A 19,586-nucleotide genomic window follows, 5' to 3' on the forward strand; every position below is an offset into this window, starting at 1 on the left:
CCGTGTGGCCACCACGTGATACAACTGCAGCGCCACCGTGTGGCCACCACGTGATACAACTGCAGCGCCCACCGTGTGGCCACCACGTGATACAACTGCAGCGCCACCGTGTGGCCACCACGTGATACAACTGCAGCGCCACCGTGTGGCCACCACGTGATACAACTGCAAGCGCCACCGTGTGGCCACCACGTGATACAACTGCAGCGCCACCGTGTGGCCACCACGTGATACAACTGCAGCGCCACCGTGTGACCACCACATGATACAACTGCAGCGCCACCGTGTGGCCACCACGTGATACAACTGCAGCGCCACCGTGTGGCCACCACGTGATACAACTGCAGCGCCACCGTGTGGCCACCACGTGATACAACTGCAGCGCCACCGTGTGGCCACTACGTGATACAACTGCAGCGCCACCGTGTGGCCACCACGTGATACAACTGCAGCGCCACCGTGTGGCCACCACGTGATACAACTGCAGCGCCACCCGTGTGGCCACCACGTGATACAACTGCAGCGCCACCGTGTGGCCACCACGTGATACAACTGCAGCGCCACCGTGTGGCCACCACGTGATACAACTGCAGCGCCACCGTGTGGCCACCACGTGATACAACTGCAGCGCCCCCGTGTGGCCACCACGTGATACAACTGCAGACGCCACCGTGTGGCCACCACGTGATACAACTGCAGCGCCACCGTGTGGCCACCACGTGATACAACTGCAGCGCCACCGTGTGGCCACCACGTGATACAACTGCAGCGCCCCCGTGTGGCCACCACGTGATACAACTGCTAGCGCCACCGTGTGGCCACCACGTGATACAACTGCAGCGCCACCGTGTGGCCACCACGTGATACAACTGCAGCGCCACCGTGTGGCCACCACGTGATACAACTGCAGCGCCACCGTGTGGTCACCACGTGATACAACTGCAGCGCCCCCGTGTGGCCACCACGTGATACCACTGCAGCGCCCCCGTGTGGCCACCACGTGATACAACTTCCAGCGCCCCCGTGTGGCCACCACGTGATACAACTGCAGCGCCCCCGTGTGGCCACCACGTGATACAACTGCAGCGCCACCGTGTGGCCACCACGTGATACAACTGCAGCGCCACCGTGTGGCCACCACGTGATACAACTGCAGCGCCACAGTGTGGCCACCACGTGATACAACTGCAGCGCCACCGTGTGGCCACCACGTGATACAACTGCCCCCGCCACCGTGTGGCCACCACGTGATACAACTGCAGCGCCCCCGTGTGGCCACTACGTGATACAACTGCAGCGCCCCCGTGTGGCCACTACGTGATACAACTGCAGCGCCACCGTGTGGCCACCACGTGATACAACTGCAGCGCCACCGTGTGGCCACCACGTGATACAAATGCTGCGCCACCGTGCGGCCACCTCGTGATACAACTGCAGCGCCACTGTGTGGTCACCACGTGATACAACTGCAGCGCCACCGTGTGGCCACCACGCGGTACCACTGCAGCGCCCCCGTGTGGCCACCACGTGATACAATTCCAGCGCCCCCGTGTGGCCACCACGTGATACAACTGCAGCGCCCCCGTGTGGCCACCACGTGATACAACTGCAGCGCCACCGTGTGGCCACCACGTGATACAACTGCAGCGCCCCCGTGTGGCCACCACGTGACAACTGCAGTGCCATCGTGTGGCCACCACGTGATACAACTGCAGCGCCACCGTGTGGCCACCACGTGATACAACTGCAGCGCCACCGTGTGGCCAGCACGTGATACAACTGCAGCGCCAGCGTGTGGCCACCACGTGATACAACTGCAGCGCCCCCGTGTGGCCACTACGTGATACAACTGCAGCGCCACCGTGTGGCCACCACGTGATACAACTGCAGCGCCACCGTGTGGTCACCACGTGATACAACTGCTGCGCCACCGTGTGGCCACCACGTGATACAACTGCAGCGCCACCGTGTGGTCACCACGTGATACAACTGCAGCGCCACCGTGTGGCCACCACGCGGTACCACTGCAGCGCCCCCGTGTGGCCACCACGTGATACAATTCCAGCGCCACCGTGTGGCCACCACGTGATACAACTGCAGCGCCCCCGTGTGGCCACCACGTGATACAACTGCAGCGCCACCGTGTGGCCACCACGTGATACAACTGCAGCGCCACCGTGTGGCCACCACGTGATACAACTGCAGCGCCCCCGTGTGGCCACTACGTGATACAACTGCAGCGCCACCGTGTGGCCACCACGTTATACAACTGCAGCGCCACCGTGTGGTCACCACGTGATACAACTGCTGCGCCACCGTGTGGCCACCACGTGATACAACTGCAGCGCCACCGTGTGGTCACCACGTGATACAACTGCAGCGCCACCGTGTGGCCACCACGCTGTACCACTGCAGCGCCCCCGTGTGGCCACCACGTGATACAATTCCAGCGCCACCGTGTGGCCACCACGTGATACAACTGCAGCGCCCCCGTGTGGCCACCACGTGATACAACTGCAGCGCCACCGTGTGGCCACCACGTGATACAACTGCAGCGCCCCCGTGTGGCCACCACGTGACAACTGCAGTGCCACCACACGGAGGCAGTGCCACCGCCATCCCTGTTGGGGATGTGTTACAGCCTCCTCCTCGCCTCATTACAATGAAAAACAATCTGAGGATTTTGCGCTTAAAATAGCTTAAATGTTTCGCTTAAAAAAGCAAAGGTCTACGAGTCTAGCTATGACTAACTATAAACACAAGACAGGCCTCGTAACTTTGTGTTGACAGAACATTCCACCGAATGAGCTCGTAACTCACCTTGAGGAGCTGGGAATCCACCTTGACGAGCTGGTAATCCACATGGTCGAGCTGGTAATCCACAACACGAGCTGGTAATCCACAACACGAGCTGGTAATCCACATGAACGAGCTGGTAATCCACATGGTCGAGCTGGTAATCCACAACACGAGCTGGTAATCCACAACACGAGCTGGTAATCCACATGAACGAGCTGGTAATCCACAGCACGAGCTGGTAATCCACATGAACGAGCTGGTAATCCACATGGTCGAGCTGGTAATCCACAACACGAGCTGGTAATCCACATGAACGAGCTGGTAATCCACATGAACGAGCTGGTAATCCACAACACGAGCTGGTAATCCACAGCACGAGCTGGTAATCCACATGAACGAGCTGGTAATCCACATGGTCGAGCTGTTAATCCACATGGTCGAGCTGGTAATCCACATGGTCGAGCTGGTAATCCACAACACGAGCTGGTAATCCACATGAACGAGCTGGTAATCCACATTGTCGAGCTGGTAATCCACATTGTCGAGCTGGTAATCCACATGAACGAGCTGGTAATCCACATGAACGAGCTGGTAATGCACATGAACGAGCTGGTAATCCGCATTGTTGAGCTGGTAATCCACATTGTCGAGCTGGTAATCCACAACACGAGCTGGTAATCCACATGAACGAGCTGGTAATTCACATGAACGAGCTGGTAATCCTCATGAACGAGCTGGTAATCCACATGAGCGAGCTGGTAATGCACATGAACGAGCTGGTAATGGAGCGTCTATTTAATCTGGGATGGAGGGGGGAAGAGCGCCTTGACAAAATAATTAGCATATCAAGAGGAATTGAGCATATTTATGGGAAATGCAGATATGCGATTAGTACTACTTTTGAAAAGCGTAGGGGGTTTGGCGGGGGGTTTATAGTCATATTATGCCCGTAACTAAACCACCACGTAAAAAACTAAAGTATAAATTACATAGTATCATCAGTATACTAAATATACTCTCCAATAAGCTGAGCTACTAACAGTGAGTAATACATTACAATTCTATGTCGCAAAAAATATAATATGCTTCCAGCTAAACTTTTTTCTCTTACATCACACGGGTCTACCCCGTACTATATACTGCCATAGACAAACCCAACATTGAATTACATACTGTATTACTATACACCACCCTATACCTTCGACTATACATTGTAATATTACACTATGTATTATTCTACCCACCCTACTGTATATCCCACTGCTGTATATTCACTATACAATTATGATACTATATACAGTGATACCTAGGTTCACGAACTTAATTCGTGAACTGACTCTGGTCGCGAACCGAATTGGTCGTGAACCGAGGCACATTTTCCCATAGGGTTCAATGTAAATCCGGTTAATCCGTTCTGACCTTTTTTTTTGGTTTTTGAAGCACAAAAATATGAAACAAATTACAATACACATTAGTACTGTACAGTATAGTAATGTATAAAGAGAGAACACTAACCTTGCTTGAGATGACTTCAGTAAGCATTCAAACGGGTGAACTGTACAATACAGTAAGTACAGTATTATACAGTACAGTACAGTAGTACAGTACAGTACTGTATGTGCTAAAAAGCACACCAAAAAGCAAAAAGTCACTGAAAGTGTCTTCACAGTACTCACAGTACTTCTTTCTGTGTCTCTTCTTCTCTCCACGATCTTCCTACAGGAAGTCACGACCATGTGACAGCCTGGAAATAGCATTAAAATGGCCGCGGCTCCTGTTCGTGAACCGAAGCGGAGTTCGTGAACCGGAGCATATTTTTATGAACTTTTCTGTTCGTGAACCGAGTTGTTCGTGAACAAAAGCGTTCGTGAACCGAGGTATCACTGTATTACCTTATACATTGTATTAAACATTACAATTTAATACTATTTATTATTATACAATCTGCTATACACTATACCATTGACTATACACTATTACAATGTATAAGGTGGTGTATAGTAATACAGTATATAATTTAAGTTTGGGTTTGTCTATGGCAATATATAGTACGGTGTAGACCCGTGTGATGTAAGAGAATAAATTTCGATTTAAAGCTTTCGTGACTGCAGGGATTCATCTTCTTGGTTCTTTCGGTAAAGTCACGCAGAAGGGAAGTAATAAAATAATAAAAATAAAACATAATAAAACAATTCTCACGACGTTTCGGCCACAACGCAAGCAGCCGTCCTCAGGTGAAGAATGAGACAATGCCAAGCTAGGAGCTTATATATAAGCTGCGTTGGAGGTGGAAGAAAGAGCGCCTTAACAAAAGAATGTGCATATGAAGAGGAATTTAGCATATGCATGGAAAATGCGCAGGAGGTGGGCGGGGGGGCCCCAAAGCCACATCATGCCCATGCATTATGCAGGATCAACAGCACCAAGGGGGGGTGCAGGGATTAGCAGTAACAAAGGAAAGGAATGTTAATGATATGTAGCTGCAGTTACTCAACAACCACGTAGAAAACTAAAGTATAAACTACATAAAAAACTAAAGTATAAATTGCATAGCACCATCAGTATACTTACTATACTCTACACTAAGCTGAGTTACTAACAGCAAGTAATACATTACAATTCTACGTCATAAAAAATTATATAATATGCTTCCATCTAAACTTTATTCTATTGTATCACACGAGCATATACCGTACTATATACTGCCAACATTAAATTATATACTGTATTGCTGTAAACCAACCTATACCTTATACATTTAATATAACACTATGTATTATTCTACCCACCCTAATGTGTGTCGAAATGGTTTATTACGTCCTTCCAATGATTGCTAAGCCAGAATCCATCTTCTCGGTTAAAATTGTCTCTGTGTTTGTATATGTGGATCGCCTCATGAACGAATCTCTCATGATAGCCAGATGGCTTGCAGAGAACCTCTGTCTTGGAGAAGTCAATATCATGTGAGCCCACTGAGTTGTAACAGTGATCTGCCACGGCTGAGGTGTTTGTCCTACCGTGTTTCAGGTCAGCTTTATGTTCACGGATGCGGTCCGAGACATGTCGTTTGGTTTCCCCAATGTAACTGCTACCACAGAGGCAACTTAGTTTGTAGACGCCAGGGTACTGCATGTCTGGAACCACATCTTTTACAGAAGGTACCAGATCACGGATTTTATGTACTGTGTTGAATCGGACCTGGATCTTGTGTTTAATCAGGATTTTGGAGATCTTTTTTGTGACCCCAGCAATGTAGGGTAAGGTGATGGTCTTGAAAGGCTCCTCAACAGGATCCTTCTTGATGGTTGGAGTGATGGCTTTGCGGATTGTGTAGTCGGAGTAACCATTAGCCTTAAGAGCTTGGCGTACGTGTTTGAGTTCACTGGAAATGTGTTCATGGTCGGAGATGCATTGGGCTCTATGATATAGAGTCTTGATGAGGGAATTCTTCTGGGATGGATGGTGGTGGGAATCCGGTTTTAGATAAGCATCCGTGTGGGTGGCTTTCCTGTAGACAGAGTGGCTCATTGAACCATCAGGTCTCCTTTTGATTAGGACATCCAAAAAGGGTAGCTTGCCATCATTTTCGACTTCCATGGTGAATCTGATGGCTGGGTGTATGGAATTGATGTGGTCGAGAAATTGGTCTAGAGCAGGCCGGCCATGTGGCCAGATGACAAAAGTGTCGTCTACGTACCTCTTCCATAAGGTCGGGCGTAGAGTGGCAGTCTGGATGGCGTCCGTCTCAAATTTCTCCATGAAGATGTTGGCTACAACCGGAGATAGGGGGGAGCCCATTGGGGTGCCCTCAATTTGCTTGTAGAAGGTTCCATTCCAGGTGAAGTATGTATTGGTTAAGCAGTGTCTCACCAGGGGGGGTACCCCAGCATTCAGTCCTTGATGAACCAAGTCTTCAATGATTGCGATGGTGTCAGGCACAGGCACCTTGGTGAACAAGGAAACCACATCAAAACTGACAAGCAGGTCGTCTGGGGACAGGGCAATCCCCTTGATTGTCGATACCAGGTCAGTAGAGTTTAGTACTGCAGAGGTGTTTTTTCCAGTGAAAGGCCGTAGGATTTCCTAATCAAAAGGAGACCTGATGGTTCAATGAGCCACTCTGTCTACAGGAAAGCCACCCACACGGATGCTTATCTAAAACCGGATTCCCACCACCATCCATCCCAGAAGAATTCCCTCATCAAGACTCTATATCATAGAGCCCAATGCATCTCCGACCATGAACACATTTCCAGTGAACTCAAACACGTACGCCAAGCTCTTAAGGCTAATGGTTACTCCGACTACACAATCCGCAAAGCCATCACTCCAACCATCAAGAAGGATCCTGTTGAGGAGCCTTTCAAGACCATCACCTTACCCTACATTGCTGGGGTCACAAAAAAGATCTCCAAAATCCTGATTAAACACAAGATCCAGGTCCGATTCAACACAGTACATAAAATCCGTGATCTGGTACCTTCTGTAAAAGATGTGGTTCCAGACATACAGTACCCTGGCGTCTACAAACTAAGTTGCCTCTGTGGTAGCAGTTACATTGGGGAAACCAAACGACATGTCTCGGACCGCATCCGTGAACATAAAGCTGACCTGAAACACGGTAGGACAAACACCTCAGCCGTGGCAGATCACTGTTACAACTCAGTGGGCTCACATGATATTGACTTCTCCAAGACAGAGGTTCTCTGCAAGCCATCTGGCTATCATGAGAGATTCGTTCATGAGGCGATCCACATATACAAACACAGAGACAATTTTAACCGAGAAGATGGATTCTGGCTTAGCAATCATTGGAAGGACGTAATAAACCATTTCGACACACATTAGGGTGGGTAGAATAATACATAGTGTTATATTAAATGTATAAGGTATAGGTTGGTTTACAGCAATACAGTATATAATTTAATGTTGGCAGTATATAGTACGGTATATGCTCGTGTGATACAATAGAATAAAGTTTAGATGGAAGCATATTATATAATTTTTTATGACGTAGAATTGTAATGTATTACTTGCTGTTAGTAACTCAGCTTAGTGTAGAGTATAGTAAGTATACTGATGGTGCTATGCAATTTATACTTTAGTTTTTTATGTAGTTTATACTTTAGTTTTCTACGTGGTTGTTGAGTAACTGCAGCTACATATCATTAACATTCCTTTCCTTTGTTACTGCTAATCCCTGCACCCCCCCTTGGTGCTGTTGATCCTGCATAATGCATGGGCATGATGTGGCTTTGGGGCCCCCCCGCCCACCTCCTGCGCATTTTCCATGCATATGCTAAATTCCTCTTCATATGCACATTCTTTTGTTAAGGCGCTCTTTCTTCCACCTCCAACGCAGCTTATATATAAGCTCCTAGCTTGGCATTGTCTCATTCTTCACCTGAGGACGGCTGCTTGCGTTGTGGCCGAAACGTCGTGAGAATTGTTTTATTATGTTTAATTTTTATTATTTTATTACTTCCCTTCTACGTGACTTTACCGAAAGAACCAAGAAGATAAGAGAATAAAGTTTAGCTGGAAGCATATTATATTTTTTGCGACATACAATTGTAATGTATTACTTACTGTTAGTAGCTCAGCTTATTGGAGAGTATATTTAGTATACTGATGATACTATGTAGTTTATACTTTAGTTGGTTACGTGGTTGTTTAGTTACTGCAGCTACATACTATTAACATTCCTTCCCTTTATTAATGCTACCCCTATCCCCTCCCTTTGATGCTGCTAATCCTGCATAATGCACGGGCATAATGACTTTAAACCCCCCGCCAAACCTCCTACGCATTTTACAAGTAGTACTAATCGCATATCTGCATTGCCCATGAATATGCTAATTTCCTCTTGATATGCAAATTATTTTGTCAAGGCGCTCTTCCCCCCTCCATCCCAGCTTAAATAGACGCTCCAAGCCTGGGGTGTGTCATTCAGACTCTGTCTTCTCGACAGACCTGTTCTCCACCTAAGGACGGCTGCTTGCGTTGTGGCCGAAACGTCGTGAGAATTATTTTATTGTTATATTTTTTGAATTTTTATTTTTCCATTCTACATGACTTTACCGAAAGAACCAAGAAGATGAATCCCTGCAGTTACGAAAGCTTTAAATCGAAATCTTAACACCAGTTTTGTTGCCAGAAAAAAAGGGAAAACCCTATTATCATATTTTTGTACTGGCAAAGGAGATCCCATGATGAATTGTGTTATCTTCTTGGTTCTTTCGGTAAAGTCACGTAGAAGGGAAGTAATAAAATAATACAAATAAAACATAATAAAATAATTCTCACGACGTTTCAGCCACAACGCAAGCAGCCGGCAGGTGAAGAACATGTCTGTCGATAAGACAGAGTCTAAATGACACGTCTTAGGCTTGGAGTGTCTATTTAAGCTGTGAGGGAGGAGGAAGAGAGCCTTGACAAAATAATTTGCATATGAAGAGGAGTTTAGCATATTTATGGGAAATGCAGGAATGCGAATAGTGCTAATTGTGAAATGCGTAGAAGGTGGGCGGGGAGTTTTCAAAGTCATATTATGCCCATGCATTATGCAGGATTAGCAGCATCAAAGGGAGGGGGCAGGGGCAGCACCAACAAAGGGAAGGAATGTGAATAGTATGCAGCTGCAGCAACCAAACAACCACGTAAAAAACTAAAGTATAAACTTCATAGTATCATCAGTATGTCAAATACACTCTGAATAAGCTGAGCTACCAACCTTAAGTAATACATTACAATTCTAGGTCGCAAAAAATATAATATGCTTCCAGCTAAACTTTTTAAACTTTTTGCTTACATCACACGTGTAATACATTACTATTCTACGTCGTAAAAATTATATAATATGCTTCCATTTACACTTTATTCTCTTACATCACACGAGTCTACACCGTAATATATACTGCCATAGACAAACCCAACATTAAATTACATACTGTATTGCTATAAACCACCCTATACCTTATACATTGTTATATTACACTATGTATTATTCTACATCCCTAATGTATATCACACTGCTATATATTCACTATACAATTACGATACTATATATTACTTTGAACATTGTATTAAGCATATAAATGTTATACTATTTGTTATTATACACTGTACCATTGACCGTCGTGTGAAAGATACTAAGAGGCAGTATATATTACGGTGTAGACTCGTGTGATGTAAGAGAATACAGTTTAAATGGAAGCATATTATATAATTTTTACGACGTAGAATTGTAATGTATTACACGTGTGATGGAAGCAAAAAGTTTAAAAAGTTTAGCTGGAAGCATATTATATTTTTTGCGACCTAGAATTGTAATGTATTACTTAAGGTTGGTAGCTCAGCTTATTCAGAGTGTATTTGGCATACTGATGATACTATGAAGTTTATACTTTAGTTTTTTACGTGGTTGTTTGGTTGCTGCAGCTGCATACTATTCACATTCCTTCCCTTTGTTGGTGCTGCCCCTGCCCCCTCCCTTTGATGCTGCTAATCCTGCATAATGCATGGGCATAATATGACTTTGAAAACTCCCCGCCCACCTCCTACGCATTTCACAATTAGCACTATTCGCATTCCTGTATTTCCCATAAATATGCTAAATTCCTCTTCATATGCAAATTCTTTTGTCAAGGCTCTCTTCCTCCTCCCTCACAGCTTAAATAGACACTCCAAGCCTAAGACGTATTATTTAGACTCTTTCTTATCGACAGATATGTTCTTCACCTGAGGACGGCTGCTTGCGTTGTGGCCGAAACGTCGTGAGAATTATTTTATTATGTTTTATTTTTATTATTTTATTACTTCCCTTCTACGTGACTTTACCGAAAGAACCAAGAAGATGAATCCCTGCAGTCACGAAAGCTTTAAATCGAAAGAATTGTGTTATGTTTTGAGTTAGATAATTTTATTTCTTCATTAAAAGCTTATATCTTTTACATCTGTAAGACTTCATTGAAAAGGACATTTCACGTGAATTTTCTCTCGTCGTTAAGTAGAAGGCCTTCCTGGGGGTTCGGTTCGATGTGATCGAGATAAGGCGACATGGAGCTGGCCGTGCGAGAAGACCGCCATCTGCATTTCATTCATCTCCATCTCCATATATATAAAAGGCAAAGTTGTGATTATGTGTCTGTTCAAAATGTTTAGCGTACTTCCGGACATGCAACAAACTTGAAATTTGCCAAGTGGGTACTTTCCAGACTGTACACCGTATAAATGTATTTAAAAAATACACGTGGAAGCGTCACGCAGTGTGCCTGCTCATGTCACGCACCCTCCCTCCTACCCTCCGCGGGTACAGTGCCAAACAAATGTGTTGCAGGTCTAAGGCAGGGGTCCTCAAACTACGGCCCGCGGGCCACATGCGGCCCGCCGAGGACATTTATCCGGCCCGCCGGGTGTTTTTGCCGCCGCTGCCTGTCTGTTACTTTTTTTCTACATGAGAAGGACGGTCATTGGTGGAAGAGGGAGAGGGGGCGGAGTTCCCCCCAATCAGACTGCATTAATGGGCAGTGCAGTCTGTATGTCTCTGTGTGAGCAAAGTTATTGCTGGTATATTGTTTTTGTAGCGCTGTATATATATTGGTATTTTACTAATAGCAATTTTGACTCCCTAGGAAACAATGATGTCAAGAAAGAGAAAAATTGACTCGGAGTGTAGGATATTCAAAGAACAGTGGACTTATGATTACTTTTTCATGCAGTACAAGGAAAGAGCTGTGTGTCTGATATGCCAGAATATAGTGTCTGTGTTCAAATAATACAATTTGCGTCGACACTATGAAACTCAACATAAAGATAAATATGATTGTTTGGTCGGAGAAGTGAGAAAAGATAAAATATTAAAACTGAAAAATACATTAACAACTCAGCAAAATACTTTTGTGAAGCAGAAGCAGCTAAATATTTGATCACTGCGAGCAAGTGTTCAAGTTGCCAAGCTAATAGCGTGCACTGGCAGACCATTCGTGGAGGGAGAATTTGTTTAAAAATGCCTTCTTTCTGTTGCCAAAGAGATGTGTCCAGAGAAGGTCGATTTATTTAGTACAGTGAGTCTTTCAGGACCTACAATTACACGGAGGATTGAAGAAATGGGAGACAATTTGCATCAGCATTTGCAAAACTCCACAAAAAAACTTTCCTATTTTTCCTTGGCACTCGACGAAAGCAATGATGTTCGTGATTCTGCACAACTTCTAATTTTTATTCGTGGGACGAATGACTATTTCGAAGTCACAGAAGAGCTTGTTGCACTGCAAAGCATCAAAGGAACAACTACAGGAGAGGATATCTTTCGATTTAAAGCTTTCGTGACTGCAGGGATTCATCTTCTTGGTTCTTTCGGTAAAGTCACATAGAAGGGAAGTAATAAAATAATTAAAGTAAAACATAATAAAATAATTCTCACGACGTTTCGGCCACAACGCAAGCAGCCGTCCTCAGGTGAAAACCAGGTCTGTTGGGGAGACAGCGTCTGAATGAAACAGCACACGAGCTTGGAGCATATATAAGCTGGGTTGGAAGCAGGGGAAAGAGCGCCTTGACAAAATAATTTGCATATCAAGAGGAATTTACCATATTTATGGGAAATGCAGGAATGTGATAAGTACTACATATGCCCGTGCTGCATATGTAGTACTAATAACATTCCTGCATTTCCCATAAATATGCTAAATTCCTCTTGATATGCAAATTCTTTTGTCAAGGCGCTCTTTCCCCCGCTTCCAACCCAGCTTATATATGCTCCAAGCTCGTGTGCTGTTTCATTCAGACGCTGTCTCCCCAACAGACCTGGTTTTCACCTGAGGACGGCTGCTTGCGTTGTGGCCGAAACGTCGTGAGAATAACATTATTATGTTTTATTTTTATTATTTTATTACTTCCCTTCTACGTGACTTTACCGAAAGAACCAAGAAGAGAGGATATCTATGAAAAGGTTTGCCAAACTGTGAATGGTTTGGAGCTGAACTGGGCTAAACTAGCCAGTGTGACAACTGATGGTGCTCCTAGCATGGTGGGGTCTAAGAAAGGAGTAATTGCTCGCATTAACCAAGAGATGGACAAACATAACCATTCTCATCCAATAGCCATACACTGCATCATCCACCAACAAGTGCTGTGTAGTAAATCACTGAAGTGGGACTCTGTTATGAAATTTGTGGTATCTTGTGTTAACTTCATTAGAGCTCATGCACTAAACCACAGACAATTTCAGGAATTTCTGTCTGAGCTAAATGTTGACTATGAAGATGTTCTGTATCACACGGAAGTCCGTTGGCTGAGTCGAGGGAGAGTTTTGAAACGTTTCTATGACTTACTTCCACAGATTACAGCTTTCCTGCTTTAAAAAAACAAAGAAGTACCAGAGCTCAATGATGCAGAATGGAAATGGCACCTTGCCTTTCTGACAGATGTAACAGAGCTACTCAACAGTTTCAATGTGCAACTTCAAGGAAAGGGGAAGCTCATCTGTGATATGCAATCACATGTCAAAGCATTTGAAGTAAAATTAGGCCTCCTCATCAAACAAGTGAAGGAGAAAAACTTCTGCCATCTCCCCACAACTCAAAATCTGTTAGCGGAAAAACCATTGGTTGCATTCCCAAACAAAACATGTGTGGATTCACTGGAAAAATTGCAAAAGGAGTTCCAATTTGGATTTAAAGAGCTTCATCTCCATGAACAGGACATACAGCTTTTCCGTAACCCATTTTCTATTGACATTGAAAATGTGGATACAATTTACCAAATGGAACTGGCTGAACTGCAGAATTGTGACTCTGAAAGACGCATTCAAGTCAAGCAGCCTTCATAATTTCTATGCATCTCTCCCCTCTGAGACATATCCTCATCTCAGGAACCATGCACTCAAAATGGCAACCATCTTTGGCAGCACTTATGTCTGTGAACAGACTTTTTCCAGAATGAAACATTTGAAATCTCCAACCAGATCTAGACTAACGGATGCACACTTGCATCACTTGTTACGGACTAGCAGTGACAAATATGGAACCGGACATTGACCATCTCATTAGCCAAAAGCAGGCCCATAGTTCCCATTGAAATACTGGCAAGTTTGTTGATTTAACTTTACTTGTTCTTCATTTTAAATATTGTATTTGTTCCCGTTTTGTTTCTTCACTTCAAAATAAGATATATGCAGTGTGCATAGGAATTTGTTCATAGTTTTTTTTAACTATAGTCCGGCCCTCCAACGGTCTGAGGGACAGTGAACTGGCCCCCTGTTTAAAAAGTTTGAGGACCCCTGGTCTAAGGCGTTCTTCGCGCAGCATTGCTGCTTTATTATTTCAGTCGTTTACTGCCGCACGCACCCTGAACGTTGTGTCTGCAGCAAGCGCGTGTCTGTGTACCTATGGACGTGTGTGGGGGGAGCGGTAGTGTAGTGGTTAGTGCGCTGCGCTACGAACCTGGCGAACCGAGTTCGATTCCCGCTCACGGCCACCACCGGTGACGATTATTTGAACCGGTCCTGGGCCTCCCCTAGGTAGACTGGTGTGGTGTGTAGTAAACATCGCCACTGGGGAGACAAAGGCGGTCGGGCGTGGTGAATCCAAGTCCCGGGTAGTAAAGCTAGTTATCTATATAACATTGTTTTTTTACCCAAAGTGTTACACGTGAATGCAGCTGCGCTTATACAATATACCACTAGAAATAACAAAAATGCCGATACATGCAAATCGTGTAACGAATAACATGACTCGGTTTCTTAAACGTATTTTTCCGCACCGTTTGTTTAAAAAAAAATGTGAAACTACATTAAATACAAAGATGTCAGATCTTGTCATCATCATAACAATCGCACGGATAATCAATGCAGCACATTAAGGTGCAGCAATGCATTATGTCAATTAATATTTCTTTTTTGGTCTCGTCACTTATTTTCGTTAAAGTACGCATCTTTGTTTTTCTCAAAAGGCAAGGCAGATGATGTAGGGTGCCTTTCGTTTTTTCCTTTAAATTCATTTCCCGACTACTTCGTGCAAATAAAAAAATAGCTTTTGTTAATCCATCATATAATAGTGCCATTCGCAAATAGAGCCCCAAAATCTCTATATCGTACATATATTATATATTATACATATAATATATAAAATAAACTCCATAAAAAATGTTTTTTTATTTAACAACGCTTTTATTCACAACTTAGTTCAACTCACGGTCGAGAAGTACGCCAATGATGCGGCGCCTGCTCCCACATCAACGCTGACTTGAATAGTTTGATGACTTTATAACTGCGTCTTGAATTGATGATTTTATAACTGCGACTTGAATTGTTTGATGACTTTATAACTGCGTCTTGAATAGTTTGATGACTTTATAACTGCGACTTGAATTGTTTGATGACTTTATAACTGCGTCTTGAATTGATGATTTTATAACTGCGACTTGAATTGTTTGATGACTTTATAACTGCGTCTTGAATAGTTTGATGACTTTATAACTGCGACTTGAATAGTTTGATGACTTTATAACTGCGTCTTGAATAGTTTGATGACTTTATAACTGCGTCTTGAATAGTTTGATGACTTTATAACTGCGTCTTGAATAGTTTGATGACTTTATAACTGCGACTTGAATAGTTTGATGACTTTATAACTGCGTCTTGAATAGTTTGATGACTTTATAACTGCGTCTTGAATAGTTTGATGACTTTATAACTGCGTCTTGAATAGTTTGATGACTTTATAACTGCGTCTTGAATGTCCAACTTCTGTGCTTGTGTGAAGCGATGGCGGCCATAACTCGACCACGCGGCGCGTGTGCGGCCTGAGGCACGCGGCGCCGGCTTCTTATGCGAGCCGATTCCACAGTTTAGGGACCGCGGCGTTTTTTTACCTACACGTAGATATATAATTCATAAGCCGTACATACAAACATTGCTTGAAAGCAGGCATGCATTGTCTTTGGATTTGAGTACTTGTGCAACATTTGGATTGATTGGAGAACAGGAAGTAGACTAACTTTTGATTACAAGATTTGATCACGACAAACGGTTTTATTCACAACTTCGTTTAACTCACGCTCGAGAAGTATGTCAACGATGCGACGCCTGCTCCCACATCAACGCTTACTTGAATAAATTGATCTTCTTGCTTCTTTCGGTAAAGCAATGTAGAAGGGAAATAATAAAATAACAAAAATAAAACACAATAAAATAAAAATTCTCACGACGAAATGTTATAAATGAATCTTCAATGTAAAACTTTTGTTTGCGTGGAGCGACGGTGCCCGTAACCCGTTGACAAGGAGCGTGCGCGCCTGAGGCACGTGGCGCCTGCTTCTTGGGCGACGCGATTCGAGAGTTTAGGGACCGCGGAGTTTTTGACCTACACAAATATATATAAATAATAACGCGTCCATACAAAATGTAAATTGCTTTAAAGTAGCGAATTAATTTATGAATTGATGCCGATTTTGATACAGGCATGCATTGTCACCGGATCTGAGTCCGTGTGCAACATTTGGAATTGATTGGACAACAGGAAGTAGACTAAATTTTGATTGCAAGATGTGACCACGACACAGAAATAAAGTTAAGTAAAATCGTTGAAAACCCTCGACTGTGCAAGCAGGAAATGCAACAACTGGCTCTCCATGTCTATTGGTTGCAGTGTTATTAACAAGCAAAATTAAGGGCTTTTAAGCAATGTTTTGCAACAATTAGACTTTTTCCAATGGAAAGTTGCATTGAAAAATGGTCAACTTTGCACCTTCATAACCCCTAAAGCTAAACCTACCCCTAATTCAATTTGGTTAGTGCGTTGATTTTTTTCTCGTTATTTGTATAATCACCCAATTTTATTTTATATATAGCATAGTATGCCTCAAGGCATTGGAGGAATGAGCTTCTAATTGTAAAATGACATGTTAAAAATGTGGCAATTTTTTTGCAAAAAAACACGTAGTACGTTTAATTTAACAGTTTTTGTTTCATACATCACGTAGTAAGACTAACGTCAACGGAAGAATTCACAGTGGCAAGAATGTAACGACCTTGCCTGGTATACAGGAGGTCGTAGGTTCAGCCCCGTCCCTCACACCTGCTGTATGTTTGTAGTTTGAATGTTCTCCCCACGGTCGTGTAGCTTTTCCCCTCCACATGCGTTTAGTGTATTTGACTGCTATGTCGATTTTTTCACGCAGAAATAATATACATGTTAAATTCCCCAGTTTTTATACAGCATTGTAAATTCAATGGAGGAATTCACTTCCCATTGACCCCTAACCCAGACCGTTAACCACAACCCTGACTAGGCTAAAAGGGTATATGGATTATTTTGAGAGTCCCTATTCCATTTCCGTGAGCCCCATAACCACTTCCTTGGTGTTCACATTCCCAGATGAGGAATCGGAACTCCGAGATTTAGAATTGAGACTCCTGCTTTGGGAATTATGACTTCTTAGGGTTGCAAGTGAGATGCCTCAAATATGCCTTTAAACGCGTCTCAGCGAGATTAGTTGAATCATATATGGCTCGACTCTGTCAAGTAGAGTCTCAGGGCATATACCACTTGCCTGTGTGACTTGTTGGACCAGGGCGGCATTTTGCTTTGAAGTCAATGATTTGAAGCGCACTGTTTGGGAATGCAGTGCATTTCACTATTTAAGCACCGATGTTCACCACATATTCAACGGTGTAAACGTATGGAACAGCTTGGGATGTAAATGCAGTAGTTTGTTATTTGAAAATCCGTGAAGAAATACAGAATTGCAGTGCGAATCGGCCGCAGAGTTTCGTTTATTTCACCGGCGCCGGACGTGTTACGTGTGGTGAACAAGTGCAGTACTACAAGCATTCAATTCGTGGTTTCGTCTGCTATGTGGTGGACACATGCAGTGTAGGCCAACAGTTCGCCAGCAGTTGCCGCTGTCAGGCGTCACCCGCGCGTTCCCCGCAGTTGTGAGTCGCTGCTGCTGCTGCTGCGGCGTCCTGGCGTGAGTCCCAAGCGGGTTGGCGGCGATGAAGCCGTGAAGACGCCGCACAGTGCCACTGCTGCTGTCATCGCGCCAGGCGCTGCAGTGGTACCACGTGACCACGCGGTGGCGCTACAGCACCATGTTGGTGAAGTTATTTCAGCGAGTTTCCATTTTGCTCTTTGGTTCTTTCGGTAAAGTAACGTGGAAAGAAAGTAAAATTAAATAATAGAATACGACGTTTCGATTGCAACACAAGCAATCGCAGGTAGAAAACAAACCTAGTAAATCTTCTTCTTGGTTCTTTCGGTAAAGTCACGTAGAAGGGAAGTAATAAAATAATAAAAATAAAACATCATAAAATTATTCTCACGACGTTTCGGCCACAACGCAAGCAGCCGTCCTCAGGTGAAAACCTAGTAAACTTAGAAATACAATGTAATACAACACAGTGAGTCGGTTAACACAACAGTCAACACCCGACCTGGATGATTACGTTCTTCCAAAGATTGCAAAATTTGAGAGAGAGACAAAACACAAACACCATTTTGGTTAGGCTATTTATCGAGTGTCCATGATGGTTAAGTTATTTAGCGAGTGTCCATGTTGGTGTGTATGTTGAACTTCTTTCACACCGTACATAGCCAACCATGCTCATCGGAGATGTGGGGAAAGGACAACAGACTAAGGACAAAAAGCAGTTCTAAAGAAAATGTATTTTCAATCTAGATTAAAAAAATACGTAGGTCCAGTGACTTCCTAATATCGGAAGGAAAAACATTTCAGACGGCTGCAGAAGTGCATCTGAAAGCGTGCAATGCAGCGACCGTCTTTATTCGATGACGAGCCAAAAGCTGCTGCGAGGATGACCAGAGTTTGCGTGATGGTTTATGCTCTTTGATGATATCAGCAAGGTATTGTGGTTCATTTTTGGCAAGCGCTTTGTATGAAATGAGTGCAAACTTATAATGTATGAGTTCGGCAACAGGAAGCCAACGCAGTTTGGTGAGCACTGGACAGACATGGTCGGATTTTGCAATATGAGTCGGAAAAATCTAGCCCTAATCCTATCCCTAAACCCTAACCCCTTACCAAAACCCTAACCCCTAACCCTAAACCCTAACCCAAACCCTTAACCCCTAAACCCTAACCATAAACCCTAACCCCTAACCCTCTAACCCTCCTCTAACCCTCTAAACCTAACCCTAAACCCTAACCCTAAACCCTAACCCAAACCCAAACCCTTAACCCCTAACCGGAGCCCCTAACCATAACCCCTAGCCATAAACCCTAACCCTAACTAACCCAAACTAACCCTAACCCTAAACCCTAACCCCTAACCTTTAACCCCTAACCCTAACCCCTAACCCCTAACCCTAACCCTAACCCCTAACCCTATCCATAAACCCTAACCCAAACTAACCCTAACTAACCCTAACCCTAAACCTATACCCTAACCCCAAACCCTAACCCTAAACCCTAACTAACCCAAACTAACCCTAACTAACCCTAAACCCTAACCCCTAACTAAGGCTAAATACAAAGGAGGAATTAACGTTTTGTAAAAAAATTAAGATGTTAAAACTTAGTTCATTTTGGCTAAAACCACATAGGTCAGTATGCTTATTTTTTTATGGACATGAACATTTCATCGTGAAATTTCTGACTTTTAATGTAATACATAGGATACTAAGGCTAACCAAACCGAAGAATGCACTTTTTGTTGAAAAATAAAACTGTGAAAATTTGGCTTATTTTGGCTAAAAACGGTACGCCAATTCGATTTATTTTACTTGAACGTTTCATCGTGAAATGTCCCACTTTTAATCTATATA

Source organism: Lethenteron reissneri, chromosome 20 (assembly GCF_015708825.2).
Source record: "Lethenteron reissneri isolate LAM-NWPU_2019-01 chromosome 20, ASM1570882v1, whole genome shotgun sequence".
Taxonomy (NCBI): Eukaryota; Metazoa; Chordata; class Hyperoartia; order Petromyzontiformes; family Petromyzontidae; genus Lethenteron; species Lethenteron reissneri.